Source organism: Myotis brandtii, unplaced genomic scaffold (genome assembly GCF_000412655.1).
Source record: "Myotis brandtii unplaced genomic scaffold, ASM41265v1 scaffold196, whole genome shotgun sequence".
NCBI lineage: Eukaryota > Metazoa > Chordata > Mammalia > Chiroptera > Vespertilionidae > Myotis > Myotis brandtii.
Genome location: NW_005357311.1, coordinates 6,464,309 through 6,480,059, shown reverse-complemented (window position 1 = coordinate 6,480,059; position 15,751 = coordinate 6,464,309). Strand labels below are relative to the sequence as shown.

The 15,751-nt window shown below is 42.1% G+C and overlaps 1 pseudogene; it reads right to left on the bottom strand.

The window, feature by feature from the left end:
* Nucleotides 1–12,790: 12,790 nt before the first annotated feature.
* On the bottom strand, nucleotides 12,791–14,650 carry LOC102258011 (annotated as a pseudogene).
* Between the last annotated feature and the right edge of the window lie 1,101 nt (nucleotides 14,651–15,751).

Genomic DNA, 15,751 nt, shown 5'->3' with positions numbered 1-15,751 from the left:
TTTCTTGTTGTTTTGTTGATGGTTTCTTTTGCTGTGCAGAAGCTCTTTATTTTTATGTAGTCCCATTTTTTTTTTCTCTTTAGTTTCAACTGCCCTAGGAGCTGTATCGGTGAAGATACTGCTTCAGCATATGGCTGAGATTTTGCTGCCTGTGGATTCCTCTAATATTTTTATGGTTTCCCGTCTTACATTTAAGTCCTTTATCCATTTTGAGTTTATTTTTGTGTATGGTGTAAGTTGGTGGTCCAGTTTATTTTTTTTTTTTTGCATGTATCTGTCCAATTTTTCCAGCACCATTTATTGAAGAGACTGTCGTGAGTCCATTGTATGCTCTTGCCTCCTTTGTCAAATATTAATTGAGCATAGTGGTTTGGGTCGATTTCTGGGTTCTCTATTCTATTCCATTGGTCTATATGTCTGTTCTTGTGCCAGTACCAGGCAGGTTTGGGAACAATGGCTTTGTAATACAGCTTGATATCTGGTATTGAGATCCCTCCTACTTTGTTCTTCTTTTGGAAGATCTAAATTTTCATAAGTATTTGGAACAACATTAGAACAAGATCACTAGGTTAAATATAAAACTGGCTAATGACCTGAAGAATGATAAATCATAGCCTTTTGAGTTATCTTTTCTATTACACAGAAATTACTTACCAAATCTACACATTAACATGTAACTTCACTAAGTCTGGGAACTTTAATTAGTAGTAATGAGTGAGTTGGACAAAGTATATTCTTCTTCCTAAATAGTCCATGGTTGGGCCTACTAAATCATGTCCCCTTATAGGTAAAAGGACGTATGACCTATATTTTTGGTTTAGTTCCAAGTTTTAAATAATTTTTAACTCCGTGAAGCTTAATTTTATAATAGACAGTGTGCAAATCTCATTAATCTCAGAAGCTAGAGAATCTCCCTCTCACATTTTTTAAAACTGGACTGCCCATATAAAATGTTGACCCTTGCCTTGACTGATCAGCAAGAGGAATGGTATGAGGAAAGAGAAAAAATTACTGATTAGAAAGGCCATTTAGATGGCAATGGGAAGCAACTAACCCTGCTGACCTTGGCCATCTGCTGGTCTTCCAGACCTCACTACGTTACACTGAAGTCTGGAGTTCAGAAGAGGAAGTCGTGTTCACCTCTCTCTGAGTCAGATAAACCAGCTAAATATAGTTCCCTCCAGATGTAACTACTAGAGTTAGAAATCCAAATGCATACCCTGCAGAAGTAGCAGTTCTTCAGGTGGATGAGGATAAAGACTACCCTTTGAGTTTGTAACAAAAACAAGCTTCAAGGTCCCCTAGAAGAGAGCAGGTGGCTAAAACAGTTAATTTAGCCCTCCAGGGGATGACTGTCCAAGAAATTGTGGGTGGTGCAACCAGTTTCGCATGGGACCAGGAGCAGTTAACTACCTCATCTAGAACCTTCCTTAGAGAGAAGAACCCTGTATCTTACAATGAATGTTCAGCAAAACCAAAATATTTCCCTCCTCTTGGCTTTCACACCGTCTTTTTGGATGTGATTTTGTAAAGTATTTTCTGTTAAGGATAAGAAGAGTCAGAAAAAGATTTTCACACAAAGACACAGAGTTGTACCATGGATCATGGTTGAGACAGGCATGAAAATCCGTCGTTAGGTATATAAAACTGGAAAATACGATCAGATTGGTGGAACAAATGAATTTTACCTCTATTAACTCTTGTGCTGGGTTGGGGTGGTTTGAGTATGAAAGATACCTTGTGACTTCTTAAAAGTAAGAATCAAGCCCTGGCCAGTTTGGCTCTGTGGATAGAGCGTCGGCCTGCGGACTGAGGGGTCCCAGGTTCAATTCCGGTCAGGGGCATGTGCCTTGATTGCGGGCACATCCCCAGTGGGAGGTGTGCAGGAGGCAGCTGATCAATGTTTCTCTCTCATCAATGTTTCTAGCTCTCTATCTCTCTCCCTTCCTTTCTGTAAAAAAAATCAATAAAATATATATTTTTTTAAAAAGTAAGAATCAAAACCACAATGAGATACCACTTCACATCCACTTGGATGCCTGTAATCAAAAAATGGAAAGTAATAAGTATTGGGGAGGATGTAGAGAAATTAGAACCCTCATACATTGCTGGTGGGTATATGAAATGGTGTAGCCACTGTGCAATTTCTCAAAAAGCTAAACACAGAATTTCCATAGCAATTCTACTCCTAGGTATAGACCCAAAAAAGTTGAAAACAGGTTCTAAAATAAATACTTAAACACATATGTTCACAGTAATACTATCCACAATAGCCAAAAAGGTGAAAACAAACCAAGTATCTATCAACAGATGAATAGATAGGCAAACTGATGTACACACACACACACACACGCGCGCGCGCGCGCACACACACAATAGAATGGAATGGAATAGTATCTATATATATAAAAGCCTAAGCGACCATTCAGATGGAACAACTGGAACGACCGGTCACTATGACTCACACTGACCACCAGGGGGCAGATGCTCAAAGCAGGAGCTGCCCCCAGCCCGCAGGCCCTGATCACCAATGGGGCCTGCCAGCCAACCTCCTGGTTCTTCCCCTGGCCGGCAGGCCCCAAGGCTGGGACAGGGAACCAGGGGTGGGTGGCAGCAGACGCGGCCCCTTTCCCAGGGGGGCTGAGGGGCGGCTACCTCCTCAGGGCTGGTGGCCAACCTCCTGAGTCCCTCCTCCTGTCCCTTCCCCAGGACAGCAGGCCCCATCGGCCTGCCGCCCACCCGCTATGGTGGCAGTTGGCCCCTCCCCCCAGCTGGCAGGTATTGATCACCCAATCAGGGCCAGGTCCCAGGCTCGGACAGGGAATCAGGGGTGGCGGCAGACACTGGCAGCGAGGTAAGGAGGAAGGGGGGAGGCCGGAAGGGGGAAACCTGATTGGCCCTGATCGCCAGCCAGGCCTAGGGAACCCACCCATGCACAAATTTCATGCACCAGGCCTCTAGCTCAGCTATAAAAAAGAATGAAGTATTGATATACCCTACAATGTGGATGAACCTGGAAACATGCTAGGTAAAAGAAGCCAGACACAAAAGGTCACGTGTTATATAATTCCATTTATATGAAATATCAGGAAAAGGTAAATCTATAGAGATAGAGATCAGACTGGTGGCTGCCAGGGGCTGAGGGGAAGAAGGAATGGAAAGTAATTAATGAGTATCAGGTTTTACATAGTGGAAATGAAAATGTTTTGGAACTAGATAAAGATAGTATATTCAAAACACTGTGGATGTACTAAATGCTATTTGAATTGTACACTTGAAAAATGGTTTAATTTTAAGTTATTTGAATTTCACCTCAATAAGTAAAAAAAGAAGACACAGGAAATATCAACAATTACAATAATAGCAATAGATTTCAAACAGTAAAGCCTGAGTTTACACAGTGGCCTTCACAATGTGAACATATGCAGAGTAAACTAGAGTTTGGACAGAAGAGGGAGCAAGAAACACACAGACATATAGAATTCACATTTCAAAAAAAAAAAAAGATTCAGAAAATACATTGATTTTTTTCCCCAGAATCATGCCATTATTCTTCTCCTTGGATGAATTCTCTCCTTTAAAAATAGAAGAGAATAAAAAAAAAATATTCTTCAATACCAAGAAAGGAATATTGAAGACTCAGAATTTACAGCATAAAGGCTTTTCTGAGATAATTCAGTCCAACTGCCCTTATTTTGCAGATGGGAAGCCAAGATTGAGAGAGACTAAGAGCCTTTCCCAAGGTCACAGGGCCAGCTGGGGCTAGCACCAGCCCAGGGTTGTTGGGAACTGTGTTTTCCATGACAGAAGCTCCAACCATGTTCTCTGGGGTGTCGTGTGTGTTTTTTTGTGTGTTTTTTTCTCTTAAATCACATACCTAAAATATTTTCAGGCCTGTAGCAAATCAGTGTCAGCCACCTCCTCCTCAGCTTTTCAGCATTCACATGCAAGGAAAAGTAAGTTAAAATTAACATCTCTAGAGCAGCCTTAAATGGAAAAGCCCAAATATGCAGCCTCGCGTGTGTAAGAAGTCAGCAGATGGCACGCTCTGCCTTGTTCCTGGGGAAGGGAATGGGTGATTAAGAGACTATATGTGCATTCTACATGCCAACTAAAGTCACCACATCCTTTGAGAGTCAAACCAAAGAACCTGAACTCTTATCCAAGATGCCATTTTCCAGATCATTCCTCCCAGACCTCACCTTACATACCCGAGAGCTGAGTAAGCAATTTTCCTAAATAAAGACCATTCTCCCCTAAGGCCAGCTGTCTAAATAACACTTTTTTTACCCAACTGCATATATGCCTTGGGACTTTTGAACTTGCTGGTGCATTCCTTTCTTTCCTTGATTTCTTCCTCCACACATCAGTTACCAGAATGGGTCATTTTTTTGTGGGGCCTCCTCAAAAAGCAGAGTCTGCAGTAGACACCCTACAGATATTTCAACTCAAGGCTATAATGCAATAAGTGGCTGTCACAGCCAGAACTTAAGCCAAAAGCTTCCTACTCCAAGAGTGCTATCACAAACTGAATGCCAGCACCCAATACATCACTATTTAATTTTACTAAAACGGGCCATTTGTCTCCATTCAATTTTTATAGTTCCTAAAATATAATTTTCTGATTAAATGTGGATTTATGTTTTAGCCATTAAGAACACCTAATACAGTGCAACGTCATGCCAGAAAGGCCTCTCTCCCCTAATTATTTAATTTCAAATAAAATTGGGATTAAGAGTGTGGGCTCTGGAGTTAGAATATGCATGTTCCGATTTTGGCATCATTTATTATCTGCGTGGTCTTAGGCACCCTAAATAACCTCCTTCAACCTCAGTTTGCTCATCTATAAAATGGCATAATAATGAGCACCTACCTCTTAAAGCCATTATGAGAAAAAATGAAGTATAAAATTTGAAGCACATATATGGGTTTCTGGCATATTCTAAGAGTTCAATAAGTATTGTCCATTGTTACCCTTCCCCAAAAGGCGGCATATTAATTAATCTTCAATCATGAAGAAGAACCTATCTCTAGTCAGAAGTAAACCACTGTTAATATTTTGGGGCAACCGCTTCAAGGAACACCTCATACCCTGACCTCTCTTCTGAATGATTCGCTAGTTGAAGGGCCTGATCTAGAGCCCTATGCAGACCTTCTTCCCTTTCTAACATCCTCTAAAAACCTCAGCTTTAATATCTCTAGCAGCAGGAAGCTCACCATTTCCCCAGGCTGTCCATGTCATTTTTGGATGCCCCATGGCTTCCATAACCCCTAGTTCTACCTCTGCCCTATGGGGCCACCCAGCAGAAGGCCCCCACTCCTTCCATATGCTTAGCTCTTCAGACACGTAAAGACACCATCATGTTTCTAGGCTGAAGAGGCCCATGGTCCTAAACTGTTAACCCAGGACCTGCTTTAAAGTCCCCTCCACAGGAACCCCTGCTTGCTAATAGACTGCGGAACCACCCAATACCTCGAAGGAAGTCTATCCAACCCTGAGGAGAAGCCAGAAGAGAATGTATAGAAGATAACGGGACCAGGTCTTTTCTTCTTTCCTGTCCCTGTCATTCTATGATTTTGAGAATTTCCGAGACATGGCATCAGCTTTTTTCAAACATTTCCTGAGTTGGATGAGATGTCAATGATCTTTAATCACACCCTGATTAAGCAATTTATGCTTTCATTTTACTTTAGGAAGGGAAGAGAGAGAAAACAGAGTGTGCAGTGAGCATTCTGTGTCTAGCTCCATGTTGTCTATACATTATTTCATTTATATAAACAACAAATGTAAGGAGCATTCTAATTATAGTCTCCATTTTAAAGATGAGGAAACAGACTCAGGAAGGTCTAGCATCTTGTAATTAGAGTGGTTGAGCCAGGATATGAACTCAGGCGATCCCATTTCAAGTTCCTTGTGCTTTCCTCTGTACCAGACATGTCTTTCAGGACCCATCACATGTGCTCAAGGAATCAGCTGCTGCACAAACTAATTACTCACACTGAGCCTGCAATCACTGGCCTTGACTGCACTCCACCAAACTACCATAACAATAAAGTATCTTCCTAGATCAGGCCTCAGCAGAGATATGAGCCAAATCTCACCACTGACTGTGTGTAAAGTTTTATCAGAACACAGCTACACCCATTTTTTCTCCATATTGTCTTTGGCTGTTTACATATCGCAATGGCAGAGTTAAGGAGTTGCAACAGAGACTGTGTGGTCTGCAACATGTAAAATATTTACTAGGTGGCTCTTAACAGAAAAAGTTTGTTGGCTCCTGCTCTAGACCTATACTGTACTGGAAAATAACTCATCCCCGGGGAAAATCCTAAAACCACTATGTGAGAGGAACAGTGGGATCATAATCCTTTGAAATAATGTTATTTCTCTCACTGAATATTTCTTAAATACATGTCTATGAGTCGGTACTTTTTCCACATTAACCATAATCCACTTTTCTAGGATAGGCTATACCACCTCAGAACTATTGTGATGCCTGTTTTAATCTCCATTTTTATATGGTAATTCTTTAACTACCATAAGAGTTGGTGTGTGGTCAGTGGGTTTCCATTTTCCAACATTCAGGGATGTTACCTCTCCCAAATTGTGCAGCTTTGGTAGAACTTTTGGTCAAGGTGCTCTGTCCTCCTCCAACCAAAAGTGAGCCCATTAGGATCCCTTCCCCCACAATTTCACATCTTAGGTATAATGATTCAGGAACAGAAATATAGTGAGAGTTGATCGGTACTTGCAGCAGTGCCATTTCAAGACTCTTGATTCCTGCTGCTCTGCAAATCATCCTTTCCAAGCCTGGTTCTTTGCTTTTCCTTCCAGCCTGTAAATTCTTTTTTAAATTAAATTGGCCAGATCAGTGTCTATCACTTGTAACCAGACCCAGTTGAAACAGTAGGCCTGTAACAATCTGAAGGATAGAAGAATCTGTCTCTAAGGAATTTGATTCCTTCTGAACAAATTAGGATTAGGGGAGGAAGTTCTTGATTGAACCTATAAAACCTAGAAGTTATTAAATTCAAACTTTTAAATGCAAAAATCATATAAAAATAACAAGAATATCAACATAATTTCAGAGATTTTAAATTAATACCAATGGTTAATGTACAGTGAATTCTTATTGCTAATGTAATTTTATTACTCTAGAACTAATAGCTGATTTCTTCGTGACAACATGTACCTTTAGTATTAAGCATTAGACTGCCTTCCCAGTGGCTTCCACATGGGGATATTTGCTAGGTTGTGATGGCAACGGCACAGGAGAGGCCCTTTAATGCCTCCAACGTGTAACTGACAAAATAGCAAAGCACAGCTCAGCTCTGCTGATTCCTGACACTCAGAATGCTGGCGAGCTTAGGAATCAGAATGTTGGAGAGCCTAGGAACCAAAATGACCCAGGAAATCAATAAAAATTAACACAAAGACTCCAGGCCCCAGCAGATGAACCCACAAGAAACTCTGATCTCAACACCAAAAGGCCTGCCAGGCAATGAGAAAGCCTGAGTCCCCATAGGACAGAGGAAATGAAAAATAGCATGAATAGTATGCAGGTAAGGACGCACAAGGGTGTCTGATGAAGAACCCCCTCACACACACAAAAGAAAATCCTGAAAAATGGATGTAACTAGAGATGCAGTTGAATACCATCAGTAATGGTGAGCTCATTAACTTTCAGGCAGCTTACCTCATTTTTAGACACACTAATTGTTAGAAACATCTAATGATGCAGATTTAAATGAAGCCATGCAAACTGTGCTGCTCCCTCTTCCCTGTGGCCATCCTTTACATCTATCTTGATCACAGTTATCATATCCCACCTAAATCTTCTGAACTCCTAACGTAACACCGCAGATGCTCCAGAACATTTTTCATGTAGTGTGGAATCCCTGCCTATAGAGGTCAATCAGGTCCTGGCAGGAAAGAGTTGACACACTCAAATTTGATAACTTGAGAACAGTTTAATAAGGTAGCACTTACAAAAGTGAGAGCAGAGTGTAGGGGAACTAGGATTGTGCAATACCCCAGGGGTATTAGCACTCTAGGCTTGAAGGAACAAGGAAAGCTAGTGTGTGTGTGTGTGTGTGTGTGTGTGTGTGTGTGTGTGTGTGTGTTTAATATATTTTTATTGATTTCAGAGAGGAAGGGAGAGGGAGGGAGAGGTCGGAGAGGGAGAGAGAGGTAGAAACATCGATGAGAGAGACATGGATCAGCTGCCTTCTGCAAACCCCACACTGGGGACCAAGCTCGCAACCCAGGCATGCGCCCTTGACTGGAATCGAACCCGGGACCCTTCAGTCTGCAGGCTGATGCTCTATCCACTGAGCCAAACCGGCTAGAGTGAGGAAAGCAGAAATACCTACCTCTGTGCTAGGTATTTCCATTTGCCCCTCAGATCTACTCACCATCCTGTTGTCTGCCTCAGGAGTCTAACTTGTACAAATTGCATTGATGGGATTCTTTCATTCAAGCTTCCAGTTGTGTTTGGCCAATGGAGAGCTCTGACAGAAGATTAGAGTCAAAGAGAAGAATGATGGAGGGTTATTTGTTCTAGTAGTTACTTTCCTGTGAGGGTACCATTTATAACTGAAGATCACAGCTCCCATCAGGCAACCCTTTTGACTTAGCTTGCACTATCTCCACAGTTTTGCGTGTCATAGGTTTGCCATCACTGGACTAACTAAACCATGATAATGTTGTTTGAGTTGTATACAATTGTGCCTAAAACCTACCTATGTGTCCCAACTTGAAATTTCAATGGTATTATAAAGATAAGATCCTATAATACAAAGAGCACTGGTGAGACATAAGTTCAAACCCTGGTTCTATCACCTTCTGACTAGACAACATTGGGAAGACACTTCACGATCTTCAAGGTCCGTGACTTTAAAACAGGGAATTGTAACGCCCTGCCACCCTCCTGTGAACACTAAACAAGATCACATATTTAAAACTCCTTTGTAAACTGTAAGGCACTGTGCAAATGCTACAGATTCTTCCGCAGGTCATCCCCACCTTCAGATGTACCACCCTCAGGACATTGGTAACACAGTGTTCCACAGTCAGGGGCACACAACATTCTAAAATTACTTCCAAGGCTGAGTAATGACATATTGGATAGCAGCTGTCAAGAGCGATGGCTATCTCAGCATTGCCAAATAGAAAAAAAGAAAGGAAGAAATTGACAAAATTGACTTTACTTTAAAGAGACAGGCTGGAATCAGAAACAGAATAATGAGAACATTTTTGCTGAATTAAAAACTATGTCTAAGGCAAAGTCATGGCAGAGAGATGAGAAACAGGCAAAACTAAAGAAAAGTGACCCAGGGGCGCTGTAATTCAAGCTGTAATGGCACAGCTGGGTAGCAATGGAGTCAAAATCAAAAACCATGGAACAGACAAGATGGAGTGCTTCCCTAAGGAGAGAGAACTATTGAAAGGAAAAGGCCATACTTACAACCACAAAATACTGGGAAAGAATAAAGGCAAAGAAGCCAGCAAGTAAGATAGCAAACTCAGGCTCAAAAAACCAGAAAGATATCAAAGATCTGGTAGCCAAAGCTGACCCTGATGGTAAGCAGGGAATCTGTGAGCACTTCCCCAAGTGGCTAAACCCCATGTGGAAATCAAAACTGGAATGGGAAAAATCCAAAGCACAGCTAGGAAAATGTCTTACCACAGAGCAAAAGAGAAAAACATATGTGCAAAATGTTTCAATGTGCTCGTCGGTAGCTCTTGCCTCACAGACATGAATACCAGGCATGGATGAAGCACTTAGCTTTTTGCTGGTCCAGCAGCTCAATTCTACTATAAACTAAAAACAAAGCGCAAAGGAAAATTAACTTGAATTTATACTCACTATGCCAAATGCACCGTACCAAAACTACCAATGGGCGAAAAACTAAAAGAAGTGATTGATAAAGTCTAAAGAAAAATAAAATCTTTCTTGTCCAACTTAAGAAAGAATACATTTCTTATAAACTGCTCAAAAGAAATACATGTCAAAATTGATTTTCATCTGCCATGAACACAGGACTGTGCTGACTGCTATGCGGCACAGGAAATGAGAGCAATCCAGTCCTTTCCCTTGTACAGTCAACAACCCGGTTAGAAAAGAAAATCCTACCGGATGAAACAGAGAGAGTTGGAAAGCATCGCTCCCACACTTACAACAAGAAACAGACTGGGCAAACTACAAGTCACCTTCTCATGAACCCATCAGAAAGCTGAGATCACAGAACCAACAAGTAACCTAAAATCTGAGAAAGACAGGCGTCCACAGTGAGAAGCCGGACCCAGGCTTTTGCTTAGCTGGGACAGACACTTCTGGATACCATATAAGCCATGGAGAGGAATTTAGCTCAAAACTCTTAACAAGATTGCGAAAGGCTAACTGTAGGCTAGCTAAGGGCTGTTCAGAAATCGAGGAAGCTCAGTGAAGGTATCTGGGAACTTCCTGTACTATTTCTGCAACTCTTCTGTAAGTCTAAAATTATTTAAAGCAGAAACTGTTTTGGGACTCATGAGCATTATTGAATGTGGACAGAGGCAAACAAAAAACCATCCCATGGGAGGCCTCTCATCCCAGGCATGCATGGGACTCTCACCAGAGACATGTTCATGAAAATGAACTTACTCACAAAAATATGGGGGGAAAGGGAATTCTAGTGACTAAATCAGCCCATAGACCCAACAAGAAGTTCTCCCACCTGAAAAACCGTAAGTACTAGTATATTTATTTTGCATTTCTAGATATTATAATTGAGTTTTACTTCATATGAATTAAACTAAATCCAGAAGAAAGGTATGGGATGCGTGAAGCAGTAGGAATCAATAAGAACATATTTTGGTAAATTTAAATAAGAACTGACTACAACAGTAATGAGGATGGGGGTTAGGGAGATATGGGAACTCTCTGTACTTTCCGCTCAGTTCTGCTGTAAACCTCAAACTGCTCTAGAAAATAAAGTCTATGTTTTTTTTTAAATAATGATGATATCTTATTTGTACTGAAAAGCAAAATATAATTAAATTACTACATTTTAAAAGCACATTAAAATATAAAATAAATAAATCACACAAAAAATAGTGAAATAAACCCTGATCTAGTAAAATAAGTAAATAAATCAATCACAGATGTAAAAGCTGCTTACAGGCAGACAATGGAAGGAATAGTTGTATCCTGATCTAGTAAAATAAGTAAATAAATCAATCACAGAAGATGTAAAAGCTGCTTACAGGAAAACAATGGAAGGAATAGTTGTAGAAAGTTAAAGCTTTCTAGCAGCCAGACAGCTCTGGTGGGGTGGAGGGAGGTGTTGGAGGTGGATGAATTGAGCAAAAAAGAAAAAAAGAGAGAAACATGGACAAGTGTGGTAATTGGGGCTTAGAGAGAGTAGGGGTGAAGGTGGAAGAGGGCATAGAGGGGATAAATGGTGATGGAAAAATAAAATTAAATTAAAGTATTCTAAAACTACTGGTCTTGTTCAAGAGAAAGATGAAAATACTGATTTACTTTAGACCTTGTTTAAAAATATATGATTAAGTACTTACATTTTAAAAATCAAGTTCTGGTTCAAGATGGCAACATAAGAGGGCCCTGAAGTCATCCCACAGACAATATGGCATCTACAACTATATATCAAACAGCTTCATCTGAAAACAATCTAAAAGCTGTCTGCGCAACTCGTACTTGAATGAGAGAAGTCCCCCATGCAAGGTTGAAGAGTCTGGGGCACAATCTCACTGTAAACCCCATTCCTGGTGTAGCCACTCCCAGTCAGGAGGGAACTCAAAACACAAAGCTTCTCCCTGAGGTGCAAAGACTCTGAAACCCACACGAGGCACCCAAACTTTTAAAACATGCATTTGAGAGATGAGCCCCCAAAACATTTAGCTTTGGAAACCAAGAGGAGTTCGGATCCACAAGCCCCACAAAACTATAACAGAGAAACAGCAGTTGAAGGCCTCTGGCTTGGACTTACCTGCCCCAGGGTCCTGCACAGAATCAGCCGATTGGAGGAGAGGGGGGTGCCAACATTTTGTATGGGAGAGGCTTGTTTGCTTGTCTTAGAGCTTCAGCCTGGGGAGCAGGCATGATTTGACACACACCTGGAGGTTTGTTGAGGTTCTCTCTAAGGACAGAGACTGGTGGGTGCCATCTCAACATGTCCTCTGAATTGCTCCAGCTGGCGGGCACCATCTTCTCACTCCAGAGCGCAATCTCTTGGAGGGGCTTTTACGTGTGGTTGGTGCCCCAGTCTTTGTGGCTGCTGCCCAAAAGATGCCCCTTGGTTGCCTGGCTCTGGTGGCAATTCCCCATTGGCTTATAAAGAAGCCAAAGCTTAGAAAGATAGTAACATGCCAAGGTCTCAGAGTTAGGAACGGACATTGGTGGGAACTTGGGCAGCCTACCCTAGGAGCTCAGCCTTCTAAAGGTAAATACAATAATTAGTGAGAGGCCTTAAAATGAGCACTTTCTTTTAATTTGCTATTTCCCCTTGTGCCGTTAATCCTAATTTACCTCAAGGAGTTAATAATGGGCATTTTCAAGAATTTATCTACAAAATATTCATTTCAGTTTAGAAGTAGGATTGAAGATGAATTTTTCTTTCTTTATTTTTCTCACAGGAAGTATATTTAGAAGACTGTTCAAGAAGGCCGTGTTGGCAGGTTTCCCCCTATGGAGGGCTCAATGGTGGGTGAGCAGAGCAGGACTGGGGACAGACCACGGGTTCTTGAGAGCCTCATGCAGAGTGAGGTAGAATCCACCAGGCGCTCTTACACATCAAACCTTTTTTTTCTTCTTTTTCCAGGATCCAGCTTTATAAACAAGCTTGTTGCCTCTGAGATAGGGTCTTCTCATCAACATTTAAAATTCTACAGGAAATAAACTTTCCTTCCTTCAACTTTATCAAGTTGGCTATTTATCACAACAGAACAAAGGAGGATAGTTCTTTTTAAAACTGATGCTGACATTGGCAGTCCTGACAATTAATTCCCCGGCCGTAATCACAGACATACCAACAGCAGCGTCAATCATGGCTGCAACGGCACCCACCTGCGCAAAGGACGCCCAGGACTCCTTGCAGACAAGGACTTCCCCGAAGCAAGCACACTGTCCTTTTTTCAACATCATTATGGAACATCACATATTCAGAGCCGTGCCATCCTCAAGGCCTCTAGTGAAGAGCCAGGCCTCTGAGATTTCTTTCTTCTTTTATAAGACTGTAGGGAAGTCAGCATGAACATAGGTTGTGAAGTCTTGACGCCTCTGAGTTAGTTTACAATTTATACGAAGGCGAACGTGTCCAGGAGCCACCGTCACATTTCTTCATGAACTGGTCAAAGAGGCGTCTTCCGTCCTTGCTGCAGCTGGAGTTGGGGAGAGGATGTCCTTATGAATGGCTTTCTCAGAAGAAAATGACCTGGGCGCAGGTCCTGGGCTCCTCTCCTGCAGGCGCGTGGCCCCCCCCGAAGCCGCACGGTGCCCGCGGGGTGCACAGGTGTGCAGCGCAGCTCCTCAGCCAGGATGGGAGGGCTCGCGAGAATCCAGGGCGCGCGAGAACAGAGTGGGGGGTTGGCGGGGGACGAATACAAGAGAATGTGCCCGAGAATCCAGCCAGACCCGGGCCACCGCTGACCCACCCACCTGCTGAAGCACCGCCCCTCCCTACTGACAAGGGCGGAGCCTGCACGGAGGCCACGTGCCTCTGGGGGGCGTGGCCCCGAGGGGCGAAGGCCCGTCCCACTGCGTCTCAAAAGTTTTCAGTTCTTTTGCTTGTCTATAGAAACATGAATCACTTTGGTGAAATCCTCTAAAAAGAGGATTTTTATATCAGAAATAGAATTAATATATTAAGTAGCCTTTCAGTTCTAGCATTCTCTGGCTCCACAGAAGGAAAACATTGGATTTTAACTTACATTAAATCCAAGCTAATACGAGCTTGTTGAGATTGACGTTTTTAAAGCTATTAGATTTTATAGTCATTATTATCTGATTGTCCTGTCTGCGTTGCTTATAAAAATAAAGACAAGTCGCTAATGATGTCCCAACCTACCCCCGCTTGCTTTTTGCTTTGCTAACTTTCCCTCATCTCTCCATTTTCATCCCTTTGAAGAAGTGTTTCGGCCCATCAGTCTGGCTTCTGTGGCTGTCTTCGGACTTCCATAGGATCCAAGACACACCTGACTCTAACCCTTAACCACACTGGATATGTTGCTTTACCTGCTTTCCAATTATTATTATTATTATTATTATTAATTAATTTTTATTGTAACCTGCCCCCGCCCCAGGCCTTCAGCACCCTATTGTCTGTGTCCACGGTTTATGCATATATGCATACAAGGTCTTTGGTTGATTATCTCCCACCCACCCACCTTTCCAATTAGAATAAAAGATCCCTGAGGCTAGAGGCTAATTCTTTCTTTTTTTAAATCGTCACTGTTGAAAGTATTACATATGTCCCCTTTTTTCCCCATTGACCCCCACCCCAGGCTTTGACCACATGAGGCTAATTTTTTTAATATATTTTTTATTGTTGATAGTATTACAGATATCTCCCAATCCCCCCCTTTACCTCCTTCCTCCCAGTTCCTACCGCCCCCCCACGTCTTCACTATCGTGTTGCCCATGTCCATGGGCTATGCATATAAGTATATAAGTCTTTGGTTTATCGCTTCTCGTTGCACCCCCCAACCCCACATCAAGGTATGTCAGTCAGCTCCATACCTCCTTCGGGTCTTATTTTGTTGGTCAATTCATTTTGTTCTTTAGAGTCCACAAATAAGTGAAATCATGTAATATTTGTCTTTCTCAGATTAGCTTATTTCACCTAGGATAATATTTTCCAGGTCCATCCATGCTGTCCCAAAGGCTAAGAGATGAGGCTAATTCTTAATGAGATTTTTGTTTTCCCAGGTCCTAGCAAAATGTATTTGTGAATGAAAGAGGGTTACACACTCCTTAAAAATAAAACAGAAGGTATCTCAATTTTTTAATAAGATTCTGTACCCACTTCCCAATTGAGGAGGGGGGGCGGTTCCCCCAAAATGAGACAGGATAGAGACTTGGGCCAGGGAATGGAAAAACGCCAGGTGGCCAGATGTCAAAACCACTATTATGCATGCGCAGTTGATCAAGGTTTGGCCACTAAATGATTTTCCTTGGGGTGATGGTAGTGAGCAACACCCCAATCTTGACCCCATAGCACAGGCACACACTGAGATAGTTGCCAAGCAGTCCGACAGAAGGAGAATTCCACATGGAAAATTCCATCGCCCAAACCCTTCACTAGCCTTTTCATGCAAGCCCACCTTTTCAAAAAGCCCAAATTTTCACTCAAGCCTGCTTTGTCCCCGGTTCATTAAAGCAGCCAACTAGAACCAGGCCCTGGATCAGCTCAGAGGACCTTTCTTTCCTCTGTGCTGCCTGCCTGCCTTGGGTTTGAGCATAAGCTTAATAAAATCTGTCTAGAAATGTCTCTCAGTTTTCCTCTCGATTTTTGTCTTGGGGAACCTAAGAACACCAATGACGGTAACAATACCAAGCAGTTCACTTGACAACAGCTGAGTGTCCTACAATTCAACTCAATTCTGACACTGTCTATCTACCTCAAGACAGCATCAGATCCTGTAAATGAAGGGCTCAGTTTCACAAGACTGACCCCACCTTCAGATGCCAATTGAAAGTCCAGGTTATCACCTGTACTTCTACCTACTGGTTATAGATTGGAGATTCCA